Source organism: Budorcas taxicolor, chromosome 4 (genome assembly GCF_023091745.1).
Source record: "Budorcas taxicolor isolate Tak-1 chromosome 4, Takin1.1, whole genome shotgun sequence".
Lineage (NCBI taxonomy): Eukaryota > Metazoa > Chordata > Mammalia > Artiodactyla > Bovidae > Budorcas > Budorcas taxicolor.
The window spans coordinates 16,198,473-16,225,942 of NC_068913.1; positions in this window are offsets into that span (position 1 = coordinate 16,198,473).

The following is a 27,470-nucleotide window of genomic DNA, read 5'->3' on the forward strand; positions in this document are numbered from 1 at the left end:
GCTTCAGTTTCCCGTTTGGAAGACAAGAGAAATAACTGTGTCTGGTGCCTCTGCCTACCCACAGGCCATGCTGAGAGAAGCAGAAATGAGAGCTGCCACAGGACGGGAAGTTTTCCAGTAAGATACTGTTTCCGTCATCACGTTACTGTGATTCTGACCTGGTTTCAGAGTAGATTTAGAGGCAGAGAAATGCGCGGCATGCCAGAATCGACTGGGGAGAATTTTCCAAGCCACTCCCTGCATTGCTCCTTCCTTCCATCACCAGTTAAGAACCGCTGTAACTGAGGAAAACTTCAGTGGCTGGTTCCAGCAGGTATGGGACGTAAGTATTAGATGCATGCTGCTGCTGCTGCTGCTGCTGCTGCTGCTAAGTCGCTTCAGTCGTGTCCGACTCTATGCGACCCCATAGACGGCAGCCCACCAGTCTCTGCCATCCCTGGGATTCTCCAGGCAAGAACACTGGAGTGGGTTGCCATTATATGCATACACAGTCATTAAGGTCATGGACTTCTGTTTCAGGAAGAGCTAAGTTGAATGTTGACCCCACCCCTTCACTAACTATAGGATTTTGAACAATCTATTCCACCTTTGGAAGCCTTCACATCCTCACCCGTAAAACACCTGCCTTTAAGGTCGGTGTGTGGCTGCCAGGTAGCTAGTTACTGCTCAGTAAATAGTTCTGCCGTTGGTAACTCCAAACTTCATTGTCCACTCTGAATCATGGATTTAAGTTTTTATTATAAAGGTTTAATAGAGGTAGGATCGTTATACATCTATACACTTAAACGTAGAATTTTGAGGCTGGAAAGAACTTTAAAACTATAAAGGTGACCCTCACCAAACTCTCAATTTGTGGATGGGGAAACTGGAGGCTCAAAAAGGCAAGTGATTTATCCAAGATTACAGAGATGTTGAAAGACAGGGAAGCCTGGCAGGCTATACAGTCCATGGGGTCGCAGAGTTGGACACGACTTAGCAACTGAATAAGAGAGATATGTAATAGAAGAGTCAGAACTACAGCCACATCTTCCGCCTTCCCATCCAGTACGCCTCACTTCCTGCCTCTCGAATCACACATTTAATAAATATGAAAAATACTTGCTTTAAAAAGTTAATGATGAGAATGCTCTTTCCTTTCAATGGCAGGGTCAGTGACATCATCACATAGAACAAGAAGAATCCTGTGAAATGGCCCTCATCCAGGCAATAAAATTAATAGCAAGGAAGGTGCGGAAAACTACATCTTATTATTGCAGAGGTGGCATCCAAGACAGAGAGGGGTGAGTGACACCCTGAGCTCTAGGGTCCAGAGACTTGAACTGTGAGGGGAGAGATTGGGAATGAGGAGGCGAGCTTCCAGTGTTCCTTGAGGCCCGGAATCTGCTTCCCCAGACCGGTCCTGAACTTCAAGCTTCTATGTCTCCCTTGAGGATTCACATAATTTCCGAAATCTTCATGTTTTTTTCTCGTGGCTGCTTCTTCCTAACGTTCTCGACTCCTGCTCTTTGACTAATACAGACACCAGTGTATCTGCAAACACGCACTGATACAGTTTCCCTGCCCTGGGTGGACCACACCCACTGGGAGTTCAGAAAGCAGAGCGGGGCAGTGACTAACACCAAGAAACCTTACATTCAAGTCGGCAGATGAAGGTAACAGATCAAGTCTGTGCCTCTAAAAACAGGCCTGAAGGATCTTCTGGGCTCCCTCAACAGGGCGGGGCACCAAGACAGACTGGAGAGCCGTGCTGGGAGTCTGATTCCCCAGGACTGAGCGCAGTGGAGGGGAAGGTCACAGAACTGGAAGCACACCCAGTCCAGTTTTGGACACCTGCCTGTCTGCCCACGAATGACCACTGCGGAATCTGAGGCAAGCGGACAGCGCCCAGAACCCCGCCTGAAGTCTCTGCCTCTGAGTGCGGCCCGGCCCTGCAACCACAGCAGTCTCCATTCCAGCTCCGGTCACCATCAGGAAGGCATCTGTTACCTCCTGCGCGGCCTCCCATTCTGTGGTTGCCAGTGTAACCCAATGGCCATAAATTTCAAACTCGGCTGCATGTTGCCCTACTTCTAACTCTTAACTGCCTGCAACTCGCCCTTTGAGAAAACAGCTTTACTCCTGAGTGCTCTCTGCTAAATGAGTGCCACCTTGTCTCTTTCCTCCACACCATCATTATAATTAATAAGCAACAATATCATCCCTGGTGGTTATGTTCTTATTAGGTGTTAACTGGCCTCGCATCATTATCTCATTAGGCCTTTCCACCTAAATTACTTTATCAGCTTCCCTCCGAAGGGGGTCTGGTACTGTCTGGCTGAAAGGAATCCACTGTACAAACATGAGAAAGCGGAACGATAATCACAGGCATTTAAACCTAATCCAGATATTAATCTTCTTGAAAAATTAATGCTATTTCTACTACTGGGAATACTTTACATTGCTCTAAACCCTCTCATCCAATGTGTTTCAAGCAATATCCAGAAGCTTTTTAACTTAATCTCACTCACTTTATGAGGAAAAAAAATGTTGTAGAAGAATATATTCTAAAATACTTACAACAGTTAACACCTCTCCGTCCCCCGCCCCTCTGCCATCATGGCCCACATTTCTATTTGGATAAATTCTCTCCAGTCTTTTTTTCATTAAGAGGCTGAATTTCAAAATTTCATATAAAAGACTGTGAATAGCTTGGCTCACTGAGTCTTCACTTCAGTTGTTCTAGATACAATCTTTTCTTCAAACTCCCCTAACAGTGCTTAGTTTTCCTTTCCTTTAATAGCACTCATTTCGTAATTCAACATTTGGTAAAAGGTAAGTAGAAGTAGAGTCACTCAGTTGTGTCCGACTCTTTGCAACCCCATGGACTGTAGCCTACAACGCTCTTCTGTCCATGGGATTTTCCAGGCAAGAGTACTGGAGTGGGTTGCCATTCTACTCATAAATGGATGGAGAACCCAGACTCCATTTCTCTAGAAATGAGTTCTTTCCTGAAGACTAATAACACTTCCTGCTTCCTCTATTGTCCGCATGATTTCACGTTAATCCTGAACTCTTCTCTTCTTTTCCTCCTTTATTTCTAGGTTAGGCATTTTCTCCAAAGGTTGGGGTTCATGTCTGCCCTTTCCATCTGTTAATCACGCTTTGTTTCCATCACAATTGCCTTCTCTCTTCTTTGCCTTCCTGTGTCCCTCAATCTTCTCCCATGTAATTCATCATTCATCCTCACTTTGCATAGTAATTTCCTATTTTTAAATGTCTTATTATCTCATATTCCTCATTACCTACTTATCCTTCAAACTCTATTGTTCGTTTAATTTTCTCACAGCTTGTGTAGTTATTTGGTTTGCAGCTTTCATTTCCATCCCTTCTTACTCACCCATCCATCAGTCATTTCTTTCCCCTCTCCTTCCTGCATTCCAAGTTCCAGGCTCTTTTTTTCTGATGGTGTGGATCATGATTTGAAATGGTGGCAATGAATCTTAATGTCCCCAGATTCTCTATTTATTAATTGTTAATATCAAATTATTCCATGGGGAAAATCCAGGTTTATAATTCTCAAGACTTCCCACAGAGTCAAATTCACTAAATCCCTTATTTTTTCTTGATTGGGGCCAATACAAATCTCAAATAAAATACTGCACAGTTAGTTGGTATTTTTCTGACATGTGCTGATCATTCTTTTTCCCCTTTGCAATTGAAACCCAGTATCGTGGCCCAAAGACCCGCTAATGTCTTTTGCATCTATGTCATATGAACCTTTCCTCTTAGAAAGTAAACCCCTTAATTCAAATCCTGCTGTCATCAAACTGTCTGTTAATGCCCAGCCTCTCCTCCAAGAAAAACATGATTTTATTTTTTAAACTTTCTGTTTGCATTTTGTTGTTTTCAAAACTTCACAGCCTTCAGAGCCGCCTTCCCTTTCTTCCTTCTGAAATCTCAGGATAATTAATTTCAGCAAACTCTGGAGACATTCGTCCTTCCCTTTATTTCCTCTACTTTAGGATCCTGCCTCACCTCATCCTTTTCCAACAGATACCTTCCTATTGCAAGTGTATGACAGGGACCAGTTCTTGTCTTTGCACAGTCCCACCGTTACGTTCTTTCTCACTCCCCCTCTATCGCTTTATTTTACTCCATTCATGCACTCTGTTCCCATCCGTGAGCATAGCCAACAGTTTGAGTGGCTGCTGAAGTTCTCCCAGCCTGTCTCCCTGTCAGAGGGCTGCTCTCTTGTTCCCACGGTGCCCCTCGAATGCCAGCAAAAGAAAGGCACTGGGATCATCAACTTTATTATTGAGAACACCAAGGCAACGCGAGTAAACATACTGACAAAGGACAGTGCATTACACCATGATTAAAGAAAGAATTGGGCCAACGTCTCAAATCCTAACTACCTCTATATTGTACTTCTCTGGAGATCTGTGTTCGTTTTCCAGTGGATGCTTATTGGATTTTCAATTCCATCACAGGTATATGATGGAATAAGGTTGTAACCACTGAAACCTAGCGTGCATTTCCATATAATTATGACTTTCATTCTAAGCTAGTCTGGGAAGTCCCTGGTGGTCCAGTGGTTAGGACTCTGCTCTTTCACTGCCGAAAAGAGCCCAGGTTCAATCCCTGATTGGGGAACTAAGATCCCACAAGCTGGACTTCACAGTCAAAACAAAGGAAAGAAAACATCCTAAGCTAGCCAGAGGTACAGATCACTTGTGCATGGGAAATCCCGCTCATTGAATTACTATATTTCTTTGAAAAGCATTCATTTCCTATGAGTTAATCATTTTTCATATGACCCAAACTATCTACTCTTTTTTCGAAAACATGACCCCTTCCCCATCACTGTTATATTACAATTTACACACGATTTCTCTTGAGGGTACAATATAATCTAATTTTCTTTATTATTCAGTTTGGATCCTGTTAAGTGAGACAGACATTCACTGATAAGAAGGAGCATTTAAATTTTGGCAAATAAGTTCATTTGTATTCTGAAAACTCTGCACCTCTCATATTTAATAAACTTTCCATTATAGAACATCACTTCCCTGGTGGCTCAGACGGTAAAGCATCTGTCTACAATGTGGAAGACTTGGGGTCGATCCCTGGGTCGGGAAGATCCCCTGGAGAAGGAAATGGCAACCCACTCCAGTACTATTGCCTGGAAAATCCCATGGATGGAGGAGCCTGGTAGGCTACAGTCCACGGGGTCGCGAAGAGTCAGACACGACTGAGTGACTTCTTCTTCTTTCCATTGCAGAGTAAAGGAACGCTGCAAAATAGTCAAACAAATTAGCAATGGGGCCACTAAGAGCACGTTCAACCCTGATTCAGAGATGTTTCAGTTTATCTGTTCTCTGTCAATCATTAAATAAGAAAGATGAAAAATACAATTATGTACAAGGAGACAGAACTCCATTTCTTTCATCCTAATTGAAGCAATAGAATTTTAATTGCTTGAAAAAAACAAGATTTTTGTTTCCTCTCAAGAAGGACAGAGAAAACAAATGTAAATTGCCTTAGCATCAGTGGCTTGGAGCTACAAGACTTCAGACTAGGCAAATGAGAGGTAGTCCATCATTTGCATTTTTTCTTCACAATGGCCAATATCCAGATAATTGGAAATATGAGATGTTTGACAAAATATTCCTTTCTCTGTTACAGCTCCTCCAGCATGTAAGAAAAAAAAAATGTTCCCTTTTCATTAGAATGTTTAGAGTCATATAGTTTTACTGATACCACTTCCACTCAGTGAGAGAAACACTGCACTATAATATTTGAATATGCTGCCAATTGTTCCAGGGTCGATTTTCCATTGATGTGAGTTGTCATGCCCTTTGTTTCTCTCCTAAGTCCTTTTAGTCATCTGATCTTTAGTATATTTACAGGAGGGAAAGTAAGAACAAGGAGAAGAGATGAAGTATTTGTCAATCCATTTAGTAATACAGTAGAGCTGCAAAAAACTGAAAGCGATAGAGAAAATTATGCTCTTGGCCACAGAGAGGTATAAGCATTAACTAGAGGTGTCAGTACAATCCTCGACCTCAAATGGGAAGAAAAATTGAGTCAAGAGTAATTAATTCAAGCATTTAAGCCAGACATTGAACCCCTTAAAACTATTTCCCAGGATAAAAATCTAAAATAAAAAAAAAAGTTTATGTCAGCAATTCTGAATGTGAAATTCCATTGATTTCTTTTTCTATATTTAGAGATATCTTTCAAACAGAGTTGCTAATGTTGGAAGAAACAAAGATGAAGAAAAGTTACTTATATAGGATTCACAATGAGGTAAGAATCTATAACAAAATCTTTTGGTCTGATTAGTGTTTTCCCTTTCCTTTTTAAAGAGGCCACCAGTCATAGTGAATATATGAAACACAATATACATGAAAAATGTCTGTCTATTGAGAGGGTTGTTTTGCCTTTTTTTAATTTTAGGAGCTAGTTAAAGAGTCTCCTCACCTGAGCAAAGATGTGTTGCAGAGGATGGGGTAGACAGTGACAGGACTGTATACAGGATTATCTCAGATTTATCCCAAGAAGTAAAAAATCATCTCTTTCTTTTATCTGGACATAGATCTTTTGGTGGTAACCCTGAGACTAGAGAATTACCTGGATGTGTGTTCCAAAATTGCTTGGGCAGAATGGGGACTCTGCCTGTAGCTGTTTCCCCACCAGCACACTCCCCTGGGACATCATCCAAAGGAAAGCCAGCAGATGAAAGGAAGGAGGATTTTGTCTCCTCTCCTGTGAAAGCTTCTGGAGTGTGGGAAGATGTCAGGTTTACCCTGTATCTCCAAACTTAGCTCATACCCAGCACCAAGTGTGTGGTATGTGCTCCATAGAAATGTGATGAAGGAAAGGATAGGGAGGAAGGCAGCAAGAGAAGAAAGGATGAAAAGGGGGATAAAACCTCTATGAGTTCTACAGGATATGCTTCTAGAGCCTTCTCAATTCCAAAGGGGAGAGACAGACTCACCATGTCCTACAAGGTTGATAAACACCCCTCCAAAAAAATAACAAACGCCAATTGCAGAGCTATTTGACCTGACAACTTATGAACAGTTGGATTAGAAACTAGCCAGTTGTCCTGTAGTCTGGGGCTTGATGCTAACGTGTTCAAAGCTGGAAGGGATCTTGAAGTCATTCAAGACAGCTCCAGGTAGACTGTAGTATGTAACTTGACCACAGTTACATAGCTTGTCAGTATTGGAATAAAGACTAAAACCTGGGTCTCAAAGTTTCCAGCCCAGCATGTCTCACACTGCAGGTTTCCTATGTAAGGCAGAGGCAATAGCTGGTTTTATCCCTTCATATTTCCTGACCCAAGTCACTTAATATCTTCCCTTCCAGAAGTCCTGCTAACCTTAACCCTTTCGCTTAATACCATGGGACTTTTAGCTTGCTAGGGAAACAGTTTGCAGTGGTTCACAGAGCATTTATAGAATGCAGACTTAGAACTCTTATAAAAGCTTGCTCACTAGGCATGATTAAGGCAACAGAAAATCCTCTATTAATTGGAACCCTGGACTTGAGAATATTTTTGCACCCATTTGTTTTCTGTAGCCACTGTTCTTCACTTAAGAGAAGCTAGAATGTAAGTTCCACGAGGGTAGGAATCACGCTTGTCTTGGTCCTAAGTCTCCACAGTGTCCAGTAGATACTTAACTATCTTTTAAATTATTAAACATGACCCCAAGTTCTATATTTCATTATTCCAAGAACATTTCTTGATGTCCTCATTTGCAAATAACTGACAATATCACCCTTCAGTGAAATGCTTTTGAAAATCTCAACTCCACTCGGTCTCCATCTAATTAATTGAACACAGGATCTGATCACCCAACCCACAAGAATTCAAGCTCCATTTGTCCTGATCTGCTCTGTTAATTAACAACACTTACTCTGAGTGAATGAAGACACACTAAGGGCTAATATTCTAGAACTGGAAGAGAAACTATCAATGACTGTGTCTTCATTTCCAAGCCCTAGAATTCAGAACAGAGATGAGTAGGCTAATAAATTGGTGTGTTTTTCAAACCACTACTTGTAGGATCTTTATTGTAGGACAGACTGAGTTCTGTGTGAGGAAGAATTGAGCAGGACCACTGCCCTCCATGGGCAAACAATCCAACTGGGGCACCCAATTTACATATCTCAGTAGGAAAAACAGGAGCCCTTCAGTAAGCCATCCCTCTGTTCCTCTATTCTGATTATTCCTGAGGAATTTAACAAACCATTTCTTCCAGCCCCAAACAGAGTGCTCCCTAAAAGAAGTGCTGGTATATTTTCCTGGTTATATAAGCACACTGTGGCCATTTTAGTATCCTTATAGGTTAGTTTTCCAAGCAGCCATCCAGCTGGTCCATCCTTAATCTGACCCTGACGGCAGCCATCACTTGAAATGAAGAAGGCAATCTAGTTAGAAACTGCAGTTGATGTTCCTCCTGTCTCAGTGGGGATAGGTAGCTCATCCATAAGGCCTTCTTGATGGTGGTGTCCAGGGGCCAGAGTTCAAGAAGCTCAGAAGCAGCGGTGGGGAGCAATATAAGAAAAGGCCACGCTCCTCCAAAGGAGTAGGTTTTCTGTCTCAGCAGCTGTAAAATTATAAATCAAAGATTAAAAAGTTAAGCCACTGCTCAAGTGAGGATCTTGGTAAATACAAGGCTTAAACAAAACCCGATGACGGATTCATTGGCATCAAAGTGAAGTCTGTGGTTTTTCAGACAATAGGGCAGAGACTACAGGAACACACAAAGTATGGCTAAGGATTCTCTGTACCTTTGTTTATTTTGCTATACCAAAGAAAGAGGAAAAACTGTAATGCTATTAAATACAAGTAAATCTGCATGTAGAAAGAATGTAGAATGAGTGTGCTAGGGAGGGACAAACCGGGGGCAAAGGAAAGAGAGCCCGCAGAATCCAAAACCAGCCACTCTTTCTTCACAGTGTTTCACAGGGTTGACCTGAATGGAGTTTGATTTTGTGGCCTGAGTGAGAGTTGAGTAACAAATAGTATTTGGGGATAAACTTGGATTTAAGATGCCTTGCAAAGTGAGAAGTACAGTGACCCAAGCTTTACCCCGTTCCTGGGCAACCAAAATGATTGATTGCCAGTGTAATTCACAAAATAAGAGTGAAAAGAACCGCACCCAGAGGTGGTCCAGGTGAAGCCTCACTAGTTTAGGGTGTCTCTGCCCAAAACATCACAGGAAATGGATTGTTGCACCACTCCTGCAAGGTACTAGGCACAACTGCCAAATCAATGACTACCTTTGACTGTCATCCCCTCCCATACTGTGCCACTCTGTACACTTGCCTAGGCTCCAGGAACCCAAGCGCATGTGCTAGTACCCATCCACTGAAAAGTTTTTAATCCCACAAATACTAAAGAGGAAGTCTTCTAGTGTCTAGATTTGAGCATTTCATAGCAGAGTGTTAACAACTGTTGGCTTTAACATTCCTATGGGATGTTTGCAATTTAAAAACAGACTTATGTATATGAAGCTCTTACTTAGTGTAATATGGGAAGAAGAGAGAGAAGGGCATGAGTGAGCAAGGAAAGGGGCAGGGCTGGCCATGCTTCTTCTCTAATCTCACCACCATTCCACACAAACCCCCAGCCTCCAAAAGTGGGTTTCTTCAACTTTGCCCCCAATGACACTGAACAGTTGCTAACTCCAGACAGAGGAAGCAGGTCTGTCCTCAGAGCACATGAAGGAAAGGATCCTTTAGAGCTGACATCCAAACCTACAGAGAAGCCTCCTGCAGACACCAGTGATCATGGCTGCATTCCAGATGTCTCTCCTGGCCCAAAGCCCTTGCTTTACAAAGAGGCAAGCTGAAAGGCAAGTGGCTCATCCAGTGTGACACAGAGACCAACTAAACAGTAGGGCCAACACTAAGCCTAGATCTCCCAAATCCTACCCTACCCACCACCCTACCCACATAAATCCCTGTGAGCACAACCCATTCTTTCTACTCCAAACACAGATGGGAGGATGAGGTTCTTCAAACTCTAGAGCAGTATCTGGGTAGTGTCTGAGTAATAATTTCCCCTTCCTGGAAAACAGTCTGGTTCAGTGGGTCTCAGGGAGGCACAGGAATGTCACCAGGTGCCCTCGGAGATTCAGATCTGCGAGGTATAGGAACCACCTGTGCTTCTGTTGTCATTCCTCTACCTATCAGCACCATGCAGATAGCTGGAAAGCCCCCCGGAGGGGCAGTTCTGGGGACACCCTCTGGAGCCCAGAGATCAAAGGGCTCTTGACCACTGGCGCACAAGTCAGAGCCCTGAAGACAAACACCAGCCTTGGAATCTCTAAGAAAGAATGCTCAGAATGTACCAGAACATTCTCCTCTGAGGCCCTGTTGACTTCAATGGATTTGTGGCCAGCAGTATCCCAACGATACCCTCAAGGTTCTTGTATAACCAATCTTCTAACATGTGCTGAGCCTCTGCGTTGTGGATCACTGTGCAGAGGGGCTGAGATGCACAAAGGAAAGGAGATCAACAAGTATATGTAGGAAGAGCATCAACAATGCAGGCTGTAGCATTGCAGACAGAACAAACTAACGCAGATCAGTATCATACAAGCATGTTCCATGTAATTCAGTAATTCAGTAATTTCCCAACATACTACCTGGTAGACGCTTTTGGCAGTTCCTAAACCTCCATCCTGGAGATTCTGACTCAGTGAGTCTGAGGACAAGCCCAGAATCTGCCTTTTTAACCAACCCCCTGGTAGATCCACAGATGGGCATTTGAGGTTCTTCTATCATTTTCGAGGGCTGACTGTGAAGAATCCAAAGGAATCTAGCTTGGTTGCTTTTTATAGTCATGGTTTATAACGTCTCAACATTCCTAGCCTACTCAGATTGACCCTTGGATGCATGTTTGTTTGGCTTTGCTCTTCTTAGCTCAGTGTTGGCTTATACTATCTTCCTCCTTTTTTCCTTCTGTTTAGAGCTTCCTTCTTCCCGGTAGGACTTTGTTTCCTGGTAAGGGGTGCAGCTTGATTCTTTAGGGAAACACACGGGCAAAAGCCGTATGCTGTATGATTGTATTTTTATGAAACATCTAGAGTAGGCAGATCGATAGAGATAGAAACCAAATTAGTGGTTGCCAAGGGCTGGGGGCAGAGGGTGGGGAAGTCTGAGGGATGACAGCTAACAGAGATACAGGGTTTCCTTGGGGGGATGATATAAACATTCCGGAATTAGATAGTTGTGATGATTGCACAACTTTGTGAATATATCAAAACCCATCGGACTGTACACTTTAAGATGATGATTTTTATTGTATGTGAATTATAACTCGACTATTGAAAGGCTCGTGTAGGGACTTCCTTGACAGTCCAGTGGTTAAGACACTGTGCTTTCACTGCAGGGGGCGCAGTGCAGCCAAAAAAAAAAAAGAGCTCATGTAGAAGGATGGGCCCCACAGATCACACCCAGGTGGATCACCTGGCTCCCTGGGACCTCACAACTATCAAGTAACATCTCCGGGGAAACAAAGGCAAAATTTTGCCAGGGTAGCTGATGACGATAATAGCACCACTTACCGCACACTTGCTATGTGGCAGATACCATAATATTAATACGTAATACGTGGCCATCTCAGATTACCAAAAATGTGAATACTGTTATTATACTGTTATTGTCAACATTTTATAGATGATAAAATGGAGGGATAGCGGGATTAAATAACTTGATCAGGCCCATAGCTGCTGCTGCTGCTGCTGCTGCTGCGAAGTCTCTTCAGTCGTGTCCGACTCTGTGCGACCCCAGAGACGGCAGCCCACCAGACTTCCCCGTCCCTGGGATTCTCCAGGCAAGAACACTGGAGTGGGTTGCTATTTCCTTCTCCAATGCATTAAAGTGAAAAGTGAAAGTGAAGTCGCTCAGTTGTGTCTGACTCTTGTGACCCCATGGACTGTAGCCCACGAGGCTCCTCCATCCATGGGGTTCTCCAGGCAAGAGTACTGGAGTGGGGTGCCACTGCCTTCTCCGAGGCCCATAGCTAATAAGGGACAAAACTGAGCACTAGGAAGGTATGGTTAAATACGCACCAAAAGACTGCCCAAAACCATGTCCCTGATGGATCTGATATTCCCACCATTAATATTTGGGGAAAATAGAATCATAATAACAGTGATAAGAATGTAGTGAAGAATTACTGAATGCATTTCATGTTCCAATCCCTCTACTAAATTCTCTACATCGATTATCTCATATAATTTTCATAAAAAACTCTGTAAGGTAGATGCTAATGTCATCCCCAATTTACAGAGGTGGAAGTAAGGCAGAGAATGCTTAAATAATCTGCCCCAAACCACACAGCTAGTAAGTGATGGAGCCAGGATCTGAACACAGATCCTTAGTGCCAAGTTATTTTGTCAGAGATCCAAATTTAGATTCCTACAGGGTCTGAGGATGAAAGAATGAATTGGGCTCCATATGTTTCTTGAAATGCCAAACAGTATCTGCTGCTGCTAAGTCGCTTCAGTCGTGTCCGACTCTGTGCGACCCCACAGACGGCAGCCAACCAGGCTCCCCTGTCCCTGGGATTCTCCAGGCAAGAATACTAGAGCAGGTTGCCATTTCCTTCTTCAATGCACGCATGCATGCTAAGTCGCTTCAGTCATGTCTGACTCTGTGCGACCCCACGGACAGCAGCCCACCAGGCTCCTCTGTCCACAGGATTCTCTAGGCAATAGTACTGGAGTGGGTTGCCATTTCCTTCTCCAAAACAGTATCTACCCATCTTTTATTTATCTATCAATAAGTCTATAGATACAGAGACATGATACAGTTTTCTCTTAATATTGTTAATATTGTTAATCTTTAACACTCTTATTTCTTAAACAGTCCAAAGAAAAAGAGTAGTAATAATGGCAAATGACACTTTGCTTCAACACTGGGGACATAAAAAGGAGTGTCGACAGCAGTCAAGTTGGAGGAAGAACACGCTTCATCTAAAGGGGCAGCCACCCTTCAACTCTTTGTTGCCAGGTGGGTAAACAGTGCAATAGTGCCCTATTTTCCGAAAGAAATTTTAAAAAGACTTTTACATGAAATCTTTTGGTTCTTTAAAAATGACAAAGAATTCTGCAGACTGTAGTTGGCCTGTAGTAGTCCACTCTCAACCTCCAAATAAAGTAAATTACCTCCGCCAGCAGCTCTATGTGACTGGAATTGAGGATAAAACAGTGACAGGATGAGTCCGGAAGGGTGAACAGGGGCCACGGTATGAGAATCCTTGATGTACACCGGGGGAAGGTAAATCTCATTCTACAGGCTAGGGAAAGCAGACGCTGTGTTGTTTTGTTTTAGACGAGAAGTGGACTAGATCAGAAGGACATTTCTGAGAACCACGAAGGACAAAATATGTGGGGAAGATAGCTGAAACCAAACTGATGACAACCACAATTGTAGCCCAAACCCCAAGTGGTGCCAATGAAAGCAGAAGAATGACTTAAAGCGACTAAGCAAAGACCTTCCTTAATAAATGATGGATCTCCTTATATCAAAAGAGCATATCCACATGCTATCATATAGCTATAGCATCACTTCATAAAGAAAAGACCATCATCAAGAAGAAGGAGAAAGCAAAGAGAGCTATGGGAGAAATAAGAGGGGTTTCAGGATACAACTTGTTTGAGGCTGGGTTTGGCATGTAAAAAGGAAAGAAAATGTTCTTGGCTAGCGGGGAGACAGTCTGAAAACTGCCTAGGAAAACAAAAGAGAACAAGAAAAAAAGAACACATACAGGAGGAGGTTAGGTCTTTAAAAATTAAGAAGATATAGGAAACCAGCAGGGGAAAACGAATCAGGCAATGAAGATCAGTGAAGGTCCCTAAAGTCCATATTTAATGCAGATGAGAGAAATCAGGCAAGGCATTTTCAAAAGATACTGTAGTAAAGGCACCAAGGAGATTGCTTTAAGAGAGACAGAACTCAAGATTAGAGACCACAATATAAGTATTCATAGGGAATAGAAGTGGAGAAGGCAATGGCACCCCACTCCAGTACTCTTGCCTAGAAAATCCCATGGATGGAGGAGCTTGGTAGGCTGCAGTCCATGGGGTCATGAAGAGTTGGACATAACTAAGCGACTTCACTTTCACTTTTCACTTTCATGCATTGGAGAAGGAAATGGCAACCCACTCCAGTGTTCTTGCCTGGAGAATCCCAAGGATGGCAGAGCATGGTGGGCTGCCGTCTATGGGGTCGCACAGAGTCAGACACGACTGAAGCGACTTAGCAGCAGCAGCAGCAGCAGGGAATAGAAGAGAAGAAAAGGAAGGCCAAAACACAGGGAAGCATTTTAGCTACTGGAGATCAATAGGGAAAGATGAATTTTAGAGATGTCAGAAAGGAAAATATGACAGGATTTTGGAATATTCTCAGAGAGAAAATAAGGGCTATTCTGTAAAAAAAAGAGAAAGAAAAGAAAAAAAATCCAAAGTTCTCTGTCCACAATTGCTTAAGAAGCAGCCCTAGGATGGCCAAAGATAATACCAAAGCCACATTCCAAGGGCATGAGGGGGAGAATGGAGCTATCAGAAAGTTCCAAATGGGAAGGGAATGAAAAATTTCATCTTTACCAAGCTTGCATTTCATTGGTTATAGCATGGCCCAGACCAGAATAAAGTGTGCCACAGAACCAGCTTCTTCAGAGGTGACTTTCTGATAGTCCAGAACATTCTGAAAGAACTGCAGCTGTCACAGAGGCGGAGTCTTTAAAAGGAGGAGCCTTCACCAGAATCACGGTCCAGAGATTAAAAAGGACCACTACCAAGAAAGATCTTACTTAAAAGCATAAAGGTGTACATTAAAGGGGTAGAAACACAAGGAGAAAGGAAAGAGAAGTAAAAAGGGACTATCACTGACGTGTGGGTCATATCATACCTGGCAGCTTATGTACAGTATTTAAATCCCACATCAGAGAGGCAAGGTTACTCCATTTGGCAGGAGAAAGTATAAAATGCACTATGTAGAATAGTTACTAAAAGCCACATAGATGATAAGAAAATCTTACTGGATTTTCCAGCCCATGCATTCTCCACTAGACCACACTGTTTGACTATGGGCCATCTTCCACCCAGATTACTGCAAAAGCCTTCCCAACAGGCACAGCTCACCCTCTCCATTCCACATCCAATATATAGCCCAGCAAGAGCAATCATTCAAAAACACAAATTTCATCGTGGCACTGCCTTGCTCAAGCCCCATTAAATTCCCTTTGATTTTCAGTGAAGTCCAAACTACTTAGCATTCCCTACAAGGTTCCTTGGGATCTGGCCCTGCTCACCTCCCCAGCCTCATCTCAAGCTCCTCTCATTGCAGGTGACAATTCAATGATTCTGAATATATTTAAGTCTCTGGAATGCACCATGGATCGTTCTCACCTCCAGATCTTTGCACACTGTCCCTAATGCCTGCAGCACTCTTCTCCCTGACCTCCTAACCTCTCCTTTTAGGTAGTCTAGATAACAGTATACTATTTTCTCACAAAACTTAACACATTTTATTGGCATTCTCTCTTATCTGCTCTGAGATCCCTGTACTGTATCCTCCTCTGTGAGTCCTCTCCTGTCAATTAGCTGCAGGAGGAATCACCCTGTATCTTTCTTTTTCACTCTTGAATCCACAACACCCAGCTTGTTCCATCAGGTGCTTATCAAGTACTAAACACTTATGTTTTGAAGTGGATAATAATTGGATAAGGCAAGGGCCATCACTAGTTGCTAAGTGAAGTTACATCAGTGTAAACCAAACCCCAAAAGCCCTACTCTTGGCATTTGCAATTTATTGTCCACTGCTGAAGATTCTTAGACATTCTGAAAATTTCACTGATATTTTTTGGAACATATGACCTCTATGCTTCCTGTGCTCAGGGCTACAAATAATTCCAACAACAAGGTTCACTTCTTGCCCTAAATCAAGCTTACAGTCTAGTAGAGGAGGTTTCATTTTCACTAACATGTTGCAACACACATTCTCTTTAAATCCTTCTAAGGCCCAAATGACTTGGGATTATCAAGTTTATCAAGAATTTGGTAATTGCCATTTGACCCCTAGAGGTTCACAGCAGGCTTGAGGACTGAGGCCAAATCTTACTCATCATTATCATCCCAGTGGTTATATAGGGCCTAATGTATAAGAAGGGGTTTAAAAGTCACCAAATGAGTGAAAGAATACATGGACAAGCGAACAATCAAATAAGTCAAGTCTTGGGATAAAGCTTTGGAAACTGGGTCACAGTCTTAGTTCTTCTCCATCACTAAACAGATAAATGACTTGGTGATAAGTCCCCTTATCAAGAACCAGCCCATCAGACACACACAGATACTGACCAGCCTGCAGAGTCAGTGGAGCATGGGGGCAGGGAAAGAGGAGCAGGGTAAAATTTTTTAAATCGTTCCCTTCTGTTCCCTCAGGTTCAGAGGGGAGATGCTGTGGGCAGAAAGGGCCCATGTAGAGTATTGAGATGGCTTCACCTGGCCTGCTACAACTCCAAACCTGCTCCCTGAGGCAGGCGATAAAGGTCAAAAAATAAATATGTAGATAGATCAACACAGTGTTCACCACATACTTTCACTACCTGGAAAGAAAACGCTTTGGTGGCATGTTAAATATATTAATAATCACCAACATGAATAAATATCCAGTTGAAACAGACAGTTGCTAGTTTCTGTACCTTTCAAAATTAGAACCAAAAATCTGAACAGTAACAGCAATCTAAACAGTATCCTTTTCACACACTCACACACACACATTCCTGAAATTTTCCTCCCTGTTGCCATCTTGTTAGTTATTTGAATAAACATTATTTCTGCCACTCGTTTTAGCACCAAATAATACCTTGTAGACAGTTAAAAACTTTTATCAAAGGTAAGAGTATGGGACTATTTTGACACCAGACAGTCCTTTGCTTTTATGTGGAATCACTGTGTTGCCTGAACACTGTAAGATTTTGCTTTTGTGCAGACAATCAGCAGGTCATTAGCAAATCCCATACAAATCACCCTGGACTCAGGATGGAACCCTGGGGACCTGAAGCCGTAAAAGAGAGAAGATATGGTGTTGTTTGCCTCTGATGGCTGTTTAAAAAGTATGATTGCAACCACACGACAGCTTAATACAGTAGAGCTCTGAGCTGTCCACAGGGCAAATTCTGATGAACAGTATCAATAATCGGTACAAATTTTTAAGTTTTGGTGGAGCACTCCATTGTATCCTACTATTAAAGGACAAGACCAAACAAGCTCTTTTATGAAATGACCGTGTTTATTGTTACTTTACTGCCTCTGGTTTTGCCTATTGGTGAACATGATACAACCTATAGTTTATTCAAACAGAGGGTGGGCAGGAGTCCTGCTGCATATTTAGCAGTCACATGAAGACATTTTTGCATAAGAAAGTGAGGGTGAGATAAACTGAAATTCAGTTTATGAGCCAGAATTCGTCACTTTCACACATGCACATCTGCGTGCTGAGACTCATACACGCACAGGATAAGGTCTATTTCACTACATCCACATCTGGCAATGATGCAGGCATAGTGAAAACATTTCATATTCCCTCAAGAAAGCCCTTAGGCTACAAGAAAAATCATCCCACATCTAATAAACCCATCCGAGATATATCTCCCATATGGTAAAGCCTTATTTTGTTTTATTCCAACAAATTGGTCCTTGGATTCCTCTCACAGCTGTTGCTGCTGTTGTTGAAGCTGTGTTGAGCCCTGCAGTGACCATGATGTTGCGGACAACAGCCAGATCCCTGTGTCACTGGACTGTGCAAGCATTAAGTGATATCACCTGTGAGGAGTACTGAGCACTCAAGATATTTAAAGGCCTGATACATAAAAAGGGCTTAACAAATGGGGGTCAAAAGTATTTTTTGATCAGAATATTCTGAGAGTTTAGTCTCGGGGAAAAAAATGCAAGTAGATTCCTAAACCAGATTACCAAAAAAATCAGAAAGCTGAAACAAGTCAACAAACAAATAGCTTTCTCCTTCACTATTCTCTACCACAGTTCAGTCTGGCATGAGAAACGTTGGTGTGTGCCACAGGGGACACAAAGGCAAACGTGGCCACTCCCTGACTTCCTGCTAGAGGAATGGCACACTGGGGCTCTTTCTCAGTGTGTCTGTCACCACTGCACTAGCATTTAGAAGGCTTATGCATGCCTGTGTGCTCAGCTGCTGCAGTCGTGTCCGACACGTTGCGACCCTATGGACTGTGGCCCACCAGGCTCCTCTGTCCACGGGGTTCTCCAGGCAAGAACACTGGAGTGAGTCGCCATGTCCTCGTCCAGAGGATCTCCCCGACCCAGGGATTGAACCCGCGTTTCCATGTTTCCCTCACTGGCAGGCAGGTTCTTTACTACTAGCGCCACCTGGGAAGCCCAGAAAACTTATTATATAAAGCTTATAGATAATATGATTCTATAAAAAGAAAACATTTGCTCTTCTTAATAGTTTTTTTCCAGCTTTACTAAGGTATAATTTACCAATAAAATTATAAGATATTTATATATTGTGATGATTTGATATACATATAGGTGGCTCCATTGCTAAAGAATCTGCCTGTAATGCAGGGGATCTGGGTTCAATCTCTGGGTCAGGAAGATCCTCTGGAGAAGGCTATCCACTCTAGTATTCTTACCTGGAAAATTCCATGGGTAGAGAAGCCTGGCAGGCTATAGTCCATGTAGTCCAAGAGTCAGACATGACTGAGCGACTAACACTTTCATACATATCTTATGCAAGCATTCCTCCATCTAGCTAATTAACACATTCTATCACCTCATATATTCATCTTTTTTTTTTTGTTTTGGTGAGAACATTTAAGTTCTTTAAATATCTCTGCTGCTGCTAAGTCATTTCAGTCGTGTCCAACTCTGTGTGACCCCATAGACGGCAGCCCACCAGGCTGCCCTGTCCCTGGGATTCTCCAGGCAAGAATGCTGGAGTGGGTTGCCATTTCTGTCTCCAACACATGAAAGTGAACAGTGAAAGTGAGGTTGCTCAATCGTGTCCGACTCTTAACGACCCCATGGACTGCACCCTACTTAAGCTCCTCCGTCCATGGGATTTGCCAGGCAAGAGTACTGGAGTGAGTTGCCATTGCCTTCTCCATTAAATATCTCTAAGAGATAGCAAATTTTAATTATACCACACAGTGTTATCAATTATAGTCAATATGTCACACATTAGATCCCCAGACCTTGTTACCAACCCTTCCCTATTTCCACCACCCTCATTATAACTTAATTAGTTTTTTCCTATTTGAGGGGGTCTCCTCCTTCATTTACAGCTTCCATAAGTAGAGGAAATATCTTTTTACTTTGTTTTGACTACCAGAATTGGTTGATGTTTCAAATGTTCTCAAAATAAGCGTGAACTAAATGTATGCTCAATTTAAAAAAAAAGTTTATTACAGCAAGACTATAGTTATAACGCTTACCTTATATATAAAATACATTACAGCTATCACCAAAAAAAAAAAAAATTCACCAATATCAGGAGATAGTTCTAATCCTTTTGGTCTACCTGGATGGATCATCTGCAGACATATGGCCAGATTTCCTCAACACTTTAAATTGTTCAATATAATCACTTGTCTCGTAGGTGAGGTTTTCGCACTCTCAAATTTTCCTTTCAATTTCCATCCAATTTCAGCACATTCCTTTCTGAAGTTTAAGCAAGACAAGAGGCCTTGCCTGTTCTGGGTTAACTCTGGGCCATTCCTGGCGAACTTGGGACTGCGGGGCAGCACAGCTCCTCCTGTCCATCTTCCGTCCCTTACTAGCCTTGTTGCCCTCTGTTTTACTTTCCTCTGAAGTTTTTCCCCACTTTTTGAGGATGAATTTAAAAGCCCCCCTTTTCCATGCTCTAAGACGAGGAAAAAAGAAAGAAAGATAGGGCTAGAAGGGTGAACAAAGAGGGAAGTACAAGAATGTTGAGGCTCCTCAGGCTTTACTTAACCTCAGTTTCTTTTCTTGCGGATGGCCAGAAATGTATGGACATTTTAGAAAGACTAACGGGGAAAAATTACGAGGAGGAGACAGAATGTTGGAGAGATGCTAGGAGAAGAGACGTCGTTAAGGAAGTAACCTATCTTGACTTCTCCTCTTCCGCTAATCTCTTTCCACAAGTCACCTGCTAGTGGGACTCCTGGTGGGACTGAACCCTTCGAAAGCTCTGGGTAGATAGAAAGGATGAATGGCATGAAGCAAAAATTCCACTCTTAAAAAAAAAAAAAAATCCAATGTCCCTAGGGCCTCTAGATTCATTGCTCAAGTGCTTTCCACCGCGCCCCACCCACTCTCCCAGGCCAACACACACCACCAGGCCATCCCACACCTGAACTTCTGGTTGAGCCAGGAGAGCACTGGAAGTTTGGAAGCAGGGCCAGAAACTCAGCACAGCGCTGGCCTCAGCCACCACCTCTACAGTGCCGGGAATCCACCATCCGCAAAACAACCTCCAGAAAGCTCTGGGGGAGGAGCAGCCAGGAATGTCAGGAGCAATTTGGGTTGGCACCAGGGAAGCCTCACCCACTTTCCCACAGGGCTCCAGTCTGGGCTACGTCAGAGAGTGCAAGAGTGTCCTGACCCTCCTCCCAATTTCCAGTTAAACCAGAAGCTGGACATTCAGGGGAAGGGCCAGGAATGCGAACAACCAGGTACAGGGACATCATTGCCAGTTTCCATCATGGCTCACAAGCACAGCCCAGGCCATACACGTGTGTTTGTTGAACAGAAACATTCAGAGAGTCTGTTTAAAAAGGAAATATTCTACAACAGACTTTGAGCAATAATGGCTGTCCTTTGTTGAGCCCTTATGGTGTGTGGGCTAGACTCTCCATGCAGTAGGTCATTGAATCTAACAAGCACTGTAAGTCTCTCCGTTTTACATACAAGGAAACTGGGGTTGAAAAGAGTACAGCAACTTGATTCAAGCTACTAAAGAGACAGATCCCACGATTCCATTCCACATAGATCTGACTCCAAAGCCCATGTTTTTGATCACTGTGTATAGAAAACCAAAATTCTACAGCTCTAAGAGTACTCTTCCTGGATAGGACTTTAAGGCATTTTGACCTTGTTTTGTTGGAGGAATAGAATTCAGTAGCCAGACAGCACGTAGTATCCTCTATCTGTCAGTGCCTAAGGCCAGAAAAAGATTCTAGTAAGTCAGATAAACAAGCATCAGAGATAACCCACTCACAAAACAAAACTTGAGGGACTGTGTGGGAGGGAGTGTGAATTCTGGGTTCAGTCTGGCTCATAGTTAATTTATCACAAAGGTAAAGTCATTCCCTTGTCTTTCAAGGGCAGCCAATACATGAAAATAGACCTACCATGAACTTCACTCACAGCTCTAAATAAACAGGCAGCCTATTAACATGTGACAGGAGCGCTTCACTTTCCAAGTCACGTTTTTATGAAAGATATTGATGAACTGACACCAAGGAGAAGTACAGCAACACACTTAGCAAAGTTCTGGAAACTTCCTGAAGAAAACAGTAGATGCAAAAACGGAGACAAAGTGAACACTGCCTTTATGTCCGAGGGCCCCTAGCTCCTAAAGTAAGAGCACCCTTATGATTTTACAGCAGTTTCAAGAATAAATGTAATTGATAACATAATTACGAAATAAACATGTTGAGACACTTTTTTCACCTTGAGAATTTTCAAGATGATGACTTTGCAGATATTAGGACTATTTATGAAAGATTCTAGTCAGCCCATACTGCTATTATTATTCCTCACGCCAAGTGCCCAAGGATTCCCAGGAGGTTCCTGTTTGTATATGTGGTTATCAGGGGAGTGCCCCCTGCTAGTGGAGAAAGAATGACCACAGGAACCAATCAGTTAACATCCCCACCCTCTCAAGACCTCCTGACCCATCGTCACGACTGCTTTTCCTTCCGTGAACTAAGAGCTAACAGCAAGCGTGCACTTTCTCACCCCTTGCTATCCTACAGGCTCCTTCCAGGAAAAAGGATGCCCTTCTAAGAACAACGGTCCTATGAAACAAGCAGAATGAAGAAAATCAACACCATGTCTACTCCAAACTCTCTCAAAAACACAGATACCTAAGATCATACCACATAGGGCCAGGCCTACAAGGCAAGCCAGCTCCCCATGTGATATAACTTAGAGAGGATCAAAAGATTCCAGGGTATATATAACCAGCTACTTTCATTTATTCATTCGATCAGCCGATATTCATCAAGCACCTGTGTGGAAAGTGTCTAGGCTGTAGAGACACAACAGTCATAGGGATGCCAGATTTAGCGAATAAAAATCTCATATTTTACCCGGCAACTCCAAATGGTTAGCAAGAGATAATACCTGACCACAATGCATTTATAATCTAGGGTCCTCTGTGACACGTGCAGTGTGAAAGTTGCTCACGCGTGAAAGTTTCTCACATGTTAAAGTTGCTCAGTTGTGTCCAACTCTTTGCAACTCCATGGACTATCCAGTCCATGGAATTCTCTAGGCCAGAATGCTACAGTGGGTAGCCTTTCCCTTCTCCAGGGGATCTTCCCAACCCAGGGATTGAACCCAGGGCTCCTGCATTGCAGCTGAGCAACAAGGGAAGCCCTATGCATTCCCTAAAAAACTTTAAATCCATTAACTCTTTAATGCACAAGCTGATTTTTCTGATTAGCTTCAAAGTACACAAACAGATGGAATAATATACAGAAGAGGTTTGTTTTTAAGGGAAAAGAAGAGTTAGAAAGGTTCGAGGCAAGGCACACATGAGTAGATGTCACAGAGGAAGTAACAATGATTGACCAGAGATAATGCAATGACTCTGTGTCCCCAGTTGGGTGGCAGAAGGTCATGTGAAAGGATCCTAGTGAAGAAATTATTGCTGAGAACTCAGCTTGTTTCACCTGCATTCCAAGTTAGTGACGAGTTAGCTGAAAATGTTGTCAAGGTTGGTAAACATTTCAATTAGACCTGAGCAGAGAGCATAGAGTGGGATCCCATGCCAACTTATGGTTTGGGGTGGAAACCATACAAAATGTGGTGGTTTCATAGGGTTTGAACCTGAAAGCAAGCAAAATGTGGTGGTTTGAGCAGTGTTTTTCTTGGAGTTTTTTTAGGTACTCAGGCATAAAAATTCACAGTCAAGCTTGGGAGGTCCAATCTGAAACAATAAAAAGTTTTCACACTATCCTTTCAGCAACCACAAGAAATAGCCTTCCAAGAGAAGTTGTTGACTCTTATTTTAATATCTTTTAAATATGGTTGGTAGATGAACCAGTTAGGCCATATTTATGTAGCAAAAACTGACTTTGATATTTGAAGGAAGGAAAGAGGCTGTCTTTTTCATATCATCTACAGAGGAACAAGAAAGTAGGGGGTTTTATGCATGCCATTGTGTTAATCATAAAGTCAGTGAATGACTAGTTCTCTTGGCAAAAGTTTCTTGGTCAGCCTGCTGTGAGCAACTCCATCACTTGAATCTGGAGTGAAACCGGGAGGAGTAAAATATTTGTTTGTTTTATATGTCAGTTATTAAAGTCACTGCAAATTCTTCACGGAAATACGTGGAGCATAAATAAATAGGAAGTGGCACAAAAGAAGGGGCAGAAATGGAAGGGTCCACGTGCATGGCAAATCTCACCATCTCCCTTACTTGTGATTTAAAGCTCCATGGCCTCTTTAAAACTCAACATCATTTTATGTGTGATGCAAAAAACAAATTTCTGTCTCTCCATTTTCCCCCCTTTCCCTGATCTCCTTTGTCTGGGCAGGTAACTGAAATGCCTCACGGGAATGTGTGAGCGTGGGGTTAGGGCTGCCCTGGCCTTTGAGTAGGACGGATGGCATAAGAGTACCTTGCCGGAGTGCAAGAAAACAAGCTGCACGACCTTTCCCAAGCTTTTCTGGCAGCATCTGTGAGGCTCCTTCTCTGGACCTGCAACCAAAGAAAAACATTTACTCTGTTCTTCAGTTTAGAGAGCCTAATATCCCTTCATCATCATCTATTGTTCTCACAATGGTGTGGAATTACTTTTTTTATTTTTAAATTTTGCACTCTTATTTTATTTTTGAGGGAGCTATAAGAAAGATTATAAACAACAGTTGCGGTTTACCTGAGCAGAACAGCAGGAATCATCATTATTATCATTTAACCCATATATTTATTGTTATTCCAGGAAAATCTAGTTAATTTGGACCTTGTGTCTTTAAAATATCTGATAATTCCAACATGGCGAATCAGCTTAACTGTTCCTTTGGTGGAGGAGAGTTTACAAATCTAATTAAATAAGCTTTGCAGGGGGTGATTAATCTTAAGAAAACAAACTGCTTTCAAACACTCCAGTAATAACTGTTTCTGACAATTAATGAAGTGATTACAAAGAATTCTGACCTACTCATTGAAGCAGACCCAGTTATGAGCGCTCAGCTGCACAGTATTGGTCCCTGGCTTGTGTCAATATTTTCTATATCATAGGTTACAATATTCTGTGTTCTTATATATCTTAGTTTATACTGCTCTTCCATCAGATTAGCCTTCTATAGTGAGGGTTTCCCTGGATTTCTTTTCAAGAGTTGTTCCAAAGATATCAGTAAAATAAGCCTGGATGGTCTTTTGAAGATGTTTATGATCCCTGATCCCTCCAATCTCTATTAATGACTTTTTCTTATACATATGTCCTCTAAACTAAGGAAATAACTGGATTCATTGGGAGCCCACTTTACCAGGGCATCGTGAGACTTAAAACCTCATCGTTAACACTTATACAGATAATCCATATCACTATTCAAGGAACATGTCGTATGGTCAAATGCGTAAGGATTCAACAGGTAACCCAGCTTGTCCAGGAGTTTGTCAGTTAAAATAGGAAATTTATGAAGATATTTTGTCCTGAAAATGCTGACAATTCACTACAGAGTTTCAGGTAAATTCTTCATAAAGTTAATTATGGGAATAAAAGTTATGTTCCTTTGAGCACTCTCCTTGAGGGATACTAAGTGAAAAACTAAATATAGAAGAATTCACCCAATTATAACTCATTTACAAATAAGAAAAACAGGAAGAAAAGGCTGAATATTTATTCATTAAACACACACACACATATATATATGGCATATTTACTGCCCATCAGGCTCAGTTGTGAGCTCTGAGAAAGAAAGATAAATATGATATTGTGCTTGCACAGCTTGTAATCTAATTAGGGAGACAGATAAAGCAGCAATGACAATAGAATCTACAAAACAGAGGCATAAAGACAGACACCTAATTTCAAACATCAGAAAAGACTCCCGGTACTATTGGTCCCCAGCTTGTGTAAACATTTTCTATACCATACGTTACAATATTACAGTATTACAAATAATATAATAATATACAGTATTACAAATAATACCTAAGGTGGAGAGGTGAGCAGTTAGCCAGGGTGAGTTTTCTGGAATAAAGGGATGCCATATGCAGACACAGAAGCCGACGGGCCTTAAGCTTTATATGACTGTCAGTGTTAAGCATTAACTAGTATTCTTCACATACCCACTTTTCACAAAGCACCTTGTTAAACATTTTAAAGGCAGCTCACATTATTCTACCATCGCCAGATAAGTCAGTTCTATTGTTTTTCTAGTTACACAGAAAGGAGACTGAGGCTCAAGACTATCCAGCAGTCGGACTCAGAGCCCTCCGTGGCCACCCTAGGCTCTGAAGCCTCCTCAGATACGGCAGACTACAGAGTGTGCCTTTCCTCTACAGGCAGTGGAGAGCCCCTGGAAATTTTAGGTGAATCTCCCAAAAAAGTAAGGCTAACAGTTTTTCATAAGAAAGAGATCCCCATTCTTTGCCAAGTGTTGTGGGTTTTTAAAATCTGTTGAATCAATACCTTGATTACATCTAGCTGAATTTGATTTCTACCTTGTTTAGAAAAAGATCAGTGACTTTAAAAGGTCCTTTTGTGCATCATAACCCCAGAATCAGGAAGTAAAAATGATGCTGCCTCCAACAAGCAGGAATGGCTACTGCCACATGTTACTCTGACACGCCACACGGAAACCCATGTGAGTTGTCACACAGCATATACGGCAGACTCCATCATTTATTCCTATTCTTGTGGGGGTAGGGTCAGATTTCTAAATCCAAACACTTTAAATCTGAATACTTCTTCTTTGCTTTTAATTGATGGTTTTTAAAGGGCAAGATTTGCTTAGAACCATGTTCAAGATATAAGACTAGAGGCATAGTGACCTAAAATGATCTAATTTTCTAGAAAATTACTACTTTCTACAAACTGCATAACTTTAGTTTAAAAGACAAGGAGGTCTATTCTCTCTTTTTACACCCATGAGACATGCTAGCTAGGCTCTTAGGATTTGGGAGAAAGGAAAAGAGCAGATTGAAGAGATTAGAATTTTTAGCAAAATAAATAGAATTAAGAAACAATGCTTATTTCCATCTTTAAGGACTGACAAGTAATCCACATTTGTTGATTTTCCAGAGAGAAAGTATTTTCAACTTCAGAATACGTGTAAAGTAAGCTTACAAAGTGAACCACAGAGGCAGGTTAAGTCATAAGTAAAATGTACAAATCAGCTCATATGAACATGACAATATATTTTTCAGCTAAAATCACCAAAATGAGCATTCCTGGGATGCTTGATGCAAGCATCTTTATGTATCTGCATCCAGTAAAATATCTCTAACATCTTGTCAAGAAATAGTATGGTAGCTTCCACAACAAATTTTCTAGAACTTGATTTTAGTAGTTGCAGAATGAGATTAGAGGAATGGATCAGGGAAAAGGGAGGCCACCAAGGTGAGAGCAGACAGTGAGTCTGAAAATCACCTCGACAACTCACAGTACACAATCTATGGCCACTAAAGAGTTCTCTGCTTAAATAATCACTCCTGGGTTTCTTTTTCCTTCACCTACTTTCTCTCCTTGCTCTCTTCCTTCCTGAACTCTCTCTTCCCATTTCAGTCCTCCTTTCAAGCTGTGCTCCCAAGCAAGTTGTCTAAAATCACTTTCAAAGGACACATTTGATGCAAAGCAGTCTAAAGTACTTTGTCCTACTTATAAAAGCATTTGGGTAGCCTCAGTGTCAGTGTGATTTGGGCTGTCATGGAGGCTGACCCATTGAGGTTAAATGAAAATCAACTATAATAGGAATGATTGGAAGGAGAAAAGGGTTTATTTAAAACAAACAAACAAACAAATTCAGATATTTGCATGTGTTCCTCCCATTCAACAAGTTCTGAAGAAAACTGGATGGCAGCTATAACTTCATAAGCAATCTCCTGCAAGATAATGTTGAAGATATGACAGAAAATTGAGAAATAAGAAGGATGTGTATATAGCACAAACATTTATGATTATGTACACATAACTTGTGTTGAGCATGTAACTCAACTCGACTAACTGATTAACTCTATTTATATATTTGAGAAGTGGTCTGAAAAGC